The sequence below is a fragment of the Setaria viridis genome, chromosome 6 (genome assembly GCF_005286985.2).
Source record: "Setaria viridis chromosome 6, Setaria_viridis_v4.0, whole genome shotgun sequence".
Taxonomy (NCBI): Eukaryota; Viridiplantae; Streptophyta; class Magnoliopsida; order Poales; family Poaceae; genus Setaria; species Setaria viridis.
The window spans coordinates 8,093,329-8,104,373 of record NC_048268.2 but is presented as its reverse complement, the minus strand read 5'-3'; the positions used below and the strand labels follow the sequence as shown (position 1 = coordinate 8,104,373).

The following is an 11,045-nucleotide window of genomic DNA, read 5'->3' as shown; positions in this document are numbered from 1 at the left end:
ACGAACAAGATGTAAGAATGCAGGAAGAAATTAATCGGCGAGTGGCCCTGGCAGTTATTGAGATGGCCCAATCTAGAGCACTATCAGATCCCAACAGCATCGTCAGCCCTTCTCAATGCCGTAGCAGCCGTGCTTCCATAGGGATCCCCAATGAGAACATGCCAAGCTTACCCGTGGTTGCGTAGGATAGCCAACGGTACCCCATGGATGACATCACTTAGCGCATCTCATGTGAGCTATACAGACCATTTGGCAACCTCACTATTAAGGTATACATATATATAATTTATACAATTATCTCAATCGATCCACGCCTTGGGAGTTTAATAACTTCTTTATTTCTCCTATATGTACAGGCGGTGTACGAAAGTGCTTTATCAATCCTGCTAGGGCAGACAAACCATGGCATGGCGTTTCCATCTGGCTAGTCCAGCATTGGGGTGGAGCAGATTTGTGATAGTAAATATGAAGGCCTAGAGCTTGGCCTCCTAGGAGGTGATGGGGGAAAGGACACTAGGAGATGCACTTCACGGTATCATTCCATGGTGCAAACTTAACATCATCATCCCCGGTTAGGAGGTATCATTTCTTTGCATAGATCCCCTGCAACCACCATCTCCTCAGAACTCAAGACCGTCATCTCCTGTACATCCACCTACAGGACCATCGTCACCACCGGGACCGTCACATCCTGCTCGATCATCGTCTCCAGCACCATTGAATCCTGCAGGCGGGAGCAGCGATGACCAAAACACCCTTCCTCGATCACAGTCTGCAGCGCTGGGACTAAAGTCTGGTGTGAGCAAGGAAGCACCTGCAACACCTTTCAAGAAGTCGCAACCACTGCCTTCCAAGCCAAGGCAGCCAAAGGTGAAAGAACCGAGGAAGGAAAAAACGAAGTTCGAACCTATTAAGAAGTGTAACACCACGATGGGATGATCCTAGGAATTACGAGGACAAATTATTGCATATATAGTAATTGTATTAATACTAGTTTGATGTGTATAATATACTAAGAATTGTATATATAGTAGTTATAATTAATATTATGCATATACTATCATTAAATATATATATATGACATGCATACAATATGAGCATATACGTGTAAGTAGTGTATAAGAAGCCAGCAGGCAATACGACTCCTAAGGAATTAGAGGAGGCATCGCAACCACATGTAAGGGAGTGGTTTGAAAAAATCACTGTAGAAAGAAAAGCGAAGGAGATGGAGCCTAAGCCAGTAGATCCAGCCAAATTAAAGTTTTTTTATTAGCATGAATAAAGAAGTCAAGAAGAAATTACTATCAAACTACGATCGTTCGGTAGTTAAGTCTTGGGAGAGAAAAAATGAGGAGAGTCGTCGTCAAGTCGTACTGTCCCCTAGCTCGGGCAGCAAGATCAGCAAGCAGATCAAGAAAATCAACAAATAGCAGCTTTTCCTTTAGAACAACAAATCAAGGTCGTTAAGTTTATGGCAGAGACAGGTCTTTCGCTTGCTGAAGTTCTAGGGCAAGATGAACTGGCACCTCCAGAAAAGACTATACCTAAATGGCCCTTTGAGTTAGGCAAGCACCAAATATACAAATTCTTGGAGCAACAGAATTACAAGCAATACATACTACTGCTTACAACTTTAAGTAAGTGTGGGTACCATCTATTTTTATTTTCCTTTCCTTACCTAATTAATTTTGGTTAGTTCTAATATGAACATTTATGTACGTGGTTTTTACTAGATTCTCCTTATAATTATGATTGATCAAAGTAATGTTATTGTGTTTGATTCATTGAGGAAACCAAATGATGAGTACCAATACATTCAAGACATACTTAACTTGTAATAATTCTGGACCTTTATCTCTATGCAAAAGTTTGTTTCCCAAATTTTCACCTAACACGGTATCATTCATTATTTAATTTTGCAATGCATGGAAACGATTCCATAAGACTCACAGGGTGAATTCAAAGAAAAACTTACATTCAATACAAGTGCTTGAGACAAGAACAAGGGAATAATTTATGTGGATACTACGTCTGTGAGTACATACACCATTTCGTGAGGGACAAGGTGCTATCGGACGATATAACTGTACGTAAAATAAACCTATTAATTATTAATCAGTTTCTAGCTCCTTTTATTTAATTGTTGGTGTAACATTCACATATTTCCAAATTACAGATGTGGCAGATTCGCGAAGAACTCTCGAAGAAGGAAAGGCTTTTAGCAATTCAAGAGGCACTCATAGGATTTCTGGTGGACGAGGTGATAAATCCCAAAGGAGAATTTTATTACAATGGAGCAACACCATGATGGGAGGATCCTAAGAATTATGAGGATAAATTATTGTATATACAGTAATTGTATTAATACTAGTTTGATGTGTATAATATACTAGGAATTGTATATATAGTAGTTATAATTAATATTATGCATATACTATCATGAAATATATATATGACATGCATACAATACGAGCATATACGTGTAAGTCGTGTGTGTGTCTATATCTATATCTATATCTATCTATCTATCTATCTATCTATCTATCTATCTATCTATATATATATATATATATATATATATATATATATATATATATATATAAGTGAAGCAACAATTATCATTAATCTGGAAAAGAATTCAGGGTAAAAAAAAGGTCTTTAGTCTCGGTTGGTAATACCAACCAAGACTAAAGGGGCCACGTGCATGCGCCTGCATGGAGGCCCCTTTAGTTCCAGTTTGTATTACCAAACATGACTAAAGAGGGTCTTTAGTCCTGGGTTAGTGACCTGGGACTAAAGAGGGGGACCTTTAGTCCCGAAAGGTTAGTTCCGGTTGGATATTGGAGAGATATGACTCTCTCCAACTGGGACTAATGCTCACTTTTCCACCAGAGAATAATTCCACATTGTATCATAGATCTTTAGATAGAGCGGACTGAAAATATACCACTACTATGTAGGTTCCAAACAAAAGTATCTCTGTCATGGGTAAGTTAAATCAGCACTACTTTTGACACAAGATCATGCCATGCCCTCATGTTCACATCAACCAATGCTCTACGGAAGGAAATATTCAGTGGTGTAGTACTTAACACATGAGCCACAATAGCGTCTTTTTCCTTGCAATGTGATATAGGGAAGGGTATGTGGCTCCAAGTGGTTTATCCCTGATCCAAGTGTCCTCCCAAAATCTAATTTCGGTACCACTATGGACCCGAAATGAGCCACATTTCAAAAATTGATATTTAACTTTCATAAGTCCAAACCAAAAATGGGAATCACCTGGTTATCTTTTATCATGGGTTAAGGTCTTATTTGACAAGTACTTCCTTTTTAGAAGGTTTTGCCAAATTCCTTCCTCATTGATTAGTTTGAATAACCACTTGATCAAAAGACATTTATTTTGGATATCTATGTTTTGAATGCCTAACCCACCATAATCTTCAGGCCTACAGAGGATGCACTACTTAGTGAGTCTATACTTTTTGTTATGTTCATCGCATTGCACAAAGAACCGCGAGCGATAGTAGTCTAACTTGCGAAGCACACCTCTAGGCACTTCAAAATAGGAGAGCATATACATGGCTAAACTAGTCAAAACTGAATTTATTAGGACTAGCCTTCCTCCTACTGAAAGAAGTTTTCCTTTCTAGCTGGAAAGCTTCTTTTGGAATCTCTCCTCGATCATGATCCAATCCTTATTGGATAGTTTCCTATGATGCATAGGAATGCCAAGGTATTTGAAAGGGGTATTCCCTGATTTGTACCCAAAGATTGTAACATACTCATCCTCAAATTCTTTGGCCTCTCCATACAAATAGATTTCGCTTTTGTGGAAATTGATTTTAAGACCCGACAACTGCTCAAAGGTACTTAATACTAGTTTAAGGTTTTTGGCATGTTCTAGGTTGTGTTCCATAAAAAGGATAGTATCATCCACATATTGGAGGATCGAAAGGCCATCATCCACCAGGTGCGGAACAACTCCACAAAATTTAGTATCTACCTTGGGTCTTTCAATGAGTATTGCCAACATATCAGCAACTAGATTGAAAAGGATTGGTGAGAGGTGATCTCCTTGAATAAGTCCTTTCTCGGATTGAAAGTAGTGTTCGATCTCATCATTCACCTTAATACTTACACTGCCCCCTCTAACAATTTGGTCAATCCATTTGCACCATATAGGTGAAAATCCTTTCATCCTCAACATTTGTTGAAGGAAAGCCCAATTGGCCTTGTCATAAGCCTTTTCAAAATCTAAATTTAGAATCAAACGATCCAACCTTTTCCTGTTCATCTCATGAATGGTCTCATGTAAAATAACTACTTCCATAATGTTTCTACCAGTCATGAAAGTAGTTTGAGATGGCTTAATGATCTTCTGGGCTACTAGAGCCACTCTATTTGACATGACCTTGGTAAAAATCTTGAAACTCACATTTAGAAGCCAGATAGGTCTAAATTGTTGTATTTGCTTTGCCTCCTTTTGTTTTGGTAATAAGGTTATATTACCAAAGTTAAGACTAAAAGAGGTAGATCACCTTTGTGAAATTCATGGAAGAGGGCCATTAGGTCTCCTTTGATTACTTCCCAAAAAGTTTGGTAAAAATCGGCGGGGAAACCATCTGGTCCCGGCACCTTATTAGGTTCCATTTGAAAGATCACATTTTTGACTTCTTCTTCCATAAAGGTAGAGGTAAGAATGCCATTTTCCACCTTAGAAACCTGTGTAATATCATCCCTAATAGATTCCACCATAGAGAAATTATTTCTTTCAGGGGCCTGAAGAGGCCTTTATAATAGTTAGTGATGTAACTCTTTAGTTTTTCATCACCTTCTATCAGCCCTTCCTCTTGTTCAAGCTGAAAAATCCTTGTTTTTCTATGTTTTCCGTTCGCTACAAGTTGAAAATATTTGGTATTGCAGTTGCCATGTAACAACTTAGTTGTCTTGGCTCTTTGGTACCATTTTAATTCCTTTTCTTGTAGCAATTGAGCTAGGCGTGTCTTTAGACATTGTTTAAGGTCAAGCTCAACCTTACTCAAAGTTTGAACTTCAGTCTTTTTGTCTAATTCATCCACCTTCCTAATGATTTCAGCCTTTTCTTTTTTATAGTTCCCACTCATGTTTTTGGCCTAGCCTCTAAGGAATTGTCTAAGTCTTCGGATTTTAAACTGCCATTTTGTATCGGTGTACCACCCCTTTTTCCTTGTTCCACACTCCTATTACTAAGTCAGTAAAGCCACCTCATAACAGCCATCCAAGCTCAAACTTGAGCAACGGTTGACTACGAGAATGTGTACCATTGCCTGTATCTGGGACAAGTGGGGTGTGATATGATATTTCTCTGTTCAATGCTTGAACATTAGATAGAGGGAATTTGGATTCCCACTCAGTACTCACTAATACTCGGTCTAACCTCTCAAAAGTTTGTACATATTTGGAATTGGCCCAAGTGAATTTTCGGAAAGACATCTCCAACTCCCTCAAGTCTAAGCCATATATAACAACCTTAAACAAGAAAGGCCATTTATCATCATATTTATCATTATTCTTCTCTTGTGGATTTCTAATGATATTAAAATCCCTACCAACAAGAATTGGCAAGGTTTCTTTTGCACAGGTTTGCACAAGCTCAGCTAGGAAAGCCTCCTTAAATTCCACTTGAGCTGCCCCACAAACAGCTACTAGGACCCATTGGAAACCATCAGCCTTGTTTCTGAGATGGAATTTTACATAGAAATCTCCCTCATCAATACTTCCAATATCAAAGGTTTCTAGATTAACCCCTAGAAGGATGCCACTTGACCTACCATGAGGTTCAGTCTAATGCCAAAGGAAGTCTTGTCCAGCAGACATGTTATTAAGGGAGGTTTGAGAGAAACCTTTTTTACTGGTCTCCAAGAGTGCAATGAAGTCTAGCTTCTGCTCTCTAGAGGTGTCTGATAGGAATCTAAATTTAGCCAAGTCACTAAGACCTCTATTATTCCAAAAGATATCCTTCATTTTAAACCATTTTTGCATTTATTAACTATCCTAATCTTAGCCTCTTTTTTCTTTCTAAAAGACGCTCTTGATTTGTTCTTTTTGTAGATAGCTTGAAAATCACAACTTAGGTGATCACTATCATAGTCCATGACCTCCTCCATCAAATCACCACATAAGTGACAAAGAGTGAGGTTCTCCAAATCATTGTCATCATCATTATCCAAGAGCTCGGACTCTGAAACTTCATTTTCAACAACTTTACTAGAAAGTTTAGCTGAAAGTCTATTTTGTTCTATGATTCTAAGTGAAGAAATAGAATCTAAAATTTCCTTAGAGCAATTGCCTAAAGTTACACCTAGATTTGAGATATTGGCAGCAGCAACATTGTTAGGAAAAGAAAGGAAAGATATATGGTTACCTTCATTTGGTTCCAAATTTTTTCACGTGGTCCTCTTCATTGTTTTGTCCATCACATTCTCATCAATTGACCCAGCTCCTCTCCACCTCCCATCTGCAACCCCAACTTCTTGAACTCAGCCAAGTCATCCGCCTCAAGAGGGGTGATCCTCCCAGCAGAGCTGCTATCTAGCAAGGCTGAGTTCCCAACAACCTGAACCTCCTGGGTAGCCACCTCAATGTGCATCACAGAGGGAGGGAGATTGCTGTCCTCCGCCACCACACTAACACCTTTCCCTTGGGAATCATTCACTACTGCCCCAAACAAATCCTCCTCCTCCTCAGATAGAACATCTTCCAATGCCCCATCCATCAAGTCCTTGTCACTCTCAGCAAGCACTTTGTCACAACAAAAGTCCAGTGTTTTCATCACTGCCCCATCAATAATTTCATTCGCTAGGCGCTGAATTTCAGCCTCCGAAGGTACACCGCACTCGACTGCATGAATGTTTGCATCACCCTCCAAGGATTGTTTGTTTGCAGCCCCATTGTCCTTAGAGGAATTGGTCATGTCCTCCATGATCATGTCATCACATCTAGACCTCTTAGGATCTCTAGCTGCATCTTGATCCTCATGCACATTGTCCTTATCCATGTCTCCATTTCCTTTGTCCTCACCATGACTAAAGTCCATCTCCACCTCGTCACCATTCTCATCAAAACCCAGGCGCTCAACTGTGAACTTTAGTTCAAAGTAATGGGCTCCGATAACTGTATCTAGCTGTGTTGGGATTAACTTGCAGTCTAAAACAACAACAAGAATTCTATCAAAGTTGTTCTTGCGTGTCGTCTTCATATCCACTGTTTGGGTGGAACCAAGCATGGAACCAATCGCCCAAAGGTTTCAAGAATTCCCTAAGGCTCCGTTTGGATGTCGATATTGTGAGGCTTGGTATTGAATTGGTCTCAATACCAAATCAGAGAGGTTTTGGAAATAGGTCACAATACCAAAGCTATTGTTTGGATGTAGATGAAATCACAGATGGAATTCAAGGAGACGGCATATACCAATTTGTGTTTGGATGTGCATCACTAGAAATTTGGCATTGGCTCATCTTCTTCCCCGTGCCTAGCCCCTTGTCGCTCCTCCTTCCATTGCCGGCAACGGCGCCCAACAACCAGTCCCTGCTCCTCGTCCGTCCGTGCCCAGATCCATGAAGGGAGGGAGAAAGTAGAGCGACAGAGGTCGTCAGCGGTGGGGCGGCGTTTCTCATCACAGAGGGAGGCAGGAGAGGCGTGGCGTAGGTCACCGGCGGTGGGGCGGTGTGGTTCATCATGGAGGGAGGCAGGGGAAGCGCGGCCCCCACTGCCAGCCGCTGCTTCGATGAGTGGCATATGCCCCCACTGCCGGCGGTCGCTTCCCAACGAGGCGCCGAACGAAGAAGCATATGCGGCCGCGGCAAGTCAGGAAGAGGCGGAGGGGACGCTGGCTCTAAGGATGAAGATGAGGGTCGATGGCCGCGCAGAAGATGAGGGGACACAGCTGTGAGGAAGATGAGGGGGCACTCAGCGCAAGGAAGAAGAGGATGTGGCTGCAGCGGTGAGGAAGGAGGAATCTCCGGTGGCGGAGAACCTCCGTGATGGAGGTCGAGGGTGGAGTTCCAGCTGCGGTGCTTGTCTGTTGCGGAGTTTGGGCGATGAAGGAGAAGAACAAACCAATTCTTTCCAATACGGAGGGGTGCAGCTTGGTTTTGACGGAGGGTTGTTTTAGTTGCGGTTGGATTTCACGGTATTGGTTCCCAATACCAATTCTCAATTCTATAAGCATCCAAATAGCATAATTCGTTTGTCCTGGTTCCAGTTATCAATTCCGAGCTTCAATTTAGACATCCAAACGGGGTGTAAGCTTCTTGCTGATCCTGGTGACACAAACCCACACTTTTGTAACAAAAAACCTTCCTCCTTGACATGCCACTCCTCAAATTGCAGACGAACACTGGTGGAAACTCCATTCCCCCGTACATCCGTATCTTCATAAGCAATAGACCTTTGCTTTAGACAGAAAGGCAACAACAAAAGATCCATCATCTCGTTCCTCTGGTTCCCACTTCCACTTCCCAGGCACTAACCTTTGCAGCTGCACAACAACTTGATCAAGGCTAAGTCTGCCACCAATGACTTTGACGAGCGCAGTTTTGGAGTCCTTCTTCCTAGGTATCGGCGCGTAGGAATAATGATTTGACCCACGTACGTTGCCGCTATTCCTGACGCACGATGGGAGCTGCAGGCCAGGGCCCACCGCCCACATGCCCTCGAACTGCACGCGCACCTGTTGGCTGCACGTGTGTGTCTTTTTTTTCTTTTCCTTTTTTCATCCAATTTTGTAACACAATTTTGTACTCAACTAAATATCCTTTATGTGTATAACACACATGCATAAATTGTTTAACAACACTCCAGTAAAAATTATGATAAATGTTATGCTTACAAGTTGTGTATATAATACAATAGTAAAAATTATGGTAATATTATGCTTACAAGTTATGTATATAATACAAGTTGTGCTATAAAAATTATCATGTAAGTTGTTAAGAAAATTAAAGTTATGCATATAAACGATGGTTAAGCACGGGACAACGATGGTTAACATGCTCGTGCCCATCGCAGATATCGCAGTATATCTCCGTCTTGCAGTCTGCAGCCGCATGGCCCTTCAAAAAGAACACCTACTGCACGTCTTCGCTTTTCCACCATTTCGAGCTACATCAACCTCTCCTTCACCCACTGCCTTGTCAAGCTCCGTGGACCTCGAACCGGCATAAGGTGCAAATAAGGCTGGATCAGGGTGTCCTCCATCAACACCTGACGGCAGAATAGGTGCTGCCTTTGGCGCTTCCCTGCCGGCTGGGGCGCTCCTACCCTCCAGTGCAGGACCATGCCTGCCAGCAGCCGCGCGTCCAGGAGCTGCTCCACGACCGGGGCGGCCCGTGCGACCACCACGACGGGCGGCGAAGCCCCGAGTGCCGCGGGGCCGAAACCCCCGCCTGGGCCAGCCCCGCCCACGGCCACTGTCGTAGTAGTCGCCGTAGCCAGGGGCGAAGCCATGCTCGGTTCCATGGAAGTCTCCCCCGCCGTAGTAGCCATCTTCTTCCTCGTAGTAATCTTCGCCGCCGCTGTGGCCAGAGCCACGGCCGCGGCCAAGTCTGGGGCCGTCGGAGCCGCGGCCATGGCGGCCACCAGCTCCAGCGCGCTCCATGGCGGCACCAGGTTCAGAGCTCCGGCCTCCAGCTCCCGTTCCGGCCCCAACTCCTTGCATCGGCGCTAGTGAGGGATGATTGGGCGGTGCACACGAAGCGTCGCTCAGCGATGGCGCACTCGAGGAAGACGCTTCGATTTCCAGAACCCTAGCTCGCGGCCGTCCTGCGTTAGAAAAAGAACGGCACAATCCTGTGGAAAAGTTAAACCGGCCCGTTTTTCCTCTATTATTGCTTATTAGAATGGTACGGCCCAGCCCAGGGACAGTTTTCCCAGTCGGTCGACAGCATGCTCCGGGATCTCGCGGCTCCTGTCTTCCCGATTTGAAATTCAAAAGCTCCCGCCTCTCCTTGACGCCGACGGTCGCCGGAGGTTGAGACGACAGGGGCACCGCCGCCATTCTTTGAAGTGTTAGTTCACCGCCGCCGGATCCAGCGAGATGCTTCCTCGATGTCGCGACCCGGGCCCTGGCGAAGGCATCCCCGAATTATATTCCGGCACAACCTCGGTTCGGCAAAGGGCCGCGCCATGGCTTTGTTGAAAATCTCCGACGAGCCACCGCATCGACCCTCCGGCTTGCTCGCAAACTGCTCCTCATATCTGCGCCACAAGACACTGAACGTACCTTAGGGGTCGGTTCCACCGCCTCCTCGAGATGATCCTCCACCGTGAGAATGTCCTCAACGGAGTAGTCGTCCGCCAGTGCATCCCTGAAGAAACCGTCGGCCGGCATTCGTTCCTCGGGCCATGAGCTCTGGTTTTGCTCTTCGACAGAGCTTAGCTCATCTGCAAGAGGCTAGAACTTGGAGCCGGACGGAAGGCACCGCTGCCCAACCAAAGGGTCTGCCGATTGTACTCTCGGTGGCGCAGAGCATTTCCGTCCGCCGTAGAACTCCGGCCACTCCGACGGTGTTGATGGGGTAGGCGAAGCATCCCCCATCACGGCCTCTGACAGCGCCCCGCCAGCTATGGCGCTCTCGCCGTCATTCCGCTGGAGCAGCGATGCTGCAGCGGACGGGGCGAGCTGAGTGTCGCGCTGGCGGCGCGACGGCGCTCGGGGGCTCATGGACGCGGCATCTTGTCGCTCTTGTTTACGAAACAGGAATATATGACTTCCAAAAAACATTTTGATGTTCCTTAGGGACAGTCTTATATGTCTTGGATAACCAAGCGATAGCCAACAACCTCTCAACTTTACAGTAGAGGTACGATAAACGGGTGTAGCTCAATCATATGTTCGTCGGACCAGCTTATTTTGGAGCTTCATTGCAGTATTGTGGTATGACAACGTCTTTGCCAGGTATCTAGTACCACACTCTTCCGTTGTTGTTGAATTTTTAGGAACTCTTAGATTTTGCGAGTATGAAGGGTGACATCACGGCATTTAAAAATAAAGATGTACGTAT

At 44.3% G+C, this 11,045-nt stretch overlaps 1 pseudogene; it reads right to left on the bottom strand.

Annotated features, from left to right (window-relative positions):
* Window positions 1-3,649: 3,649 nt before the first annotated feature.
* LOC140223172 (uncharacterized) lies at window positions 3,650-9,640 on the bottom strand (annotated as a pseudogene).
* Between the last annotated feature and the right edge of the window lie 1,405 nt (window positions 9,641-11,045).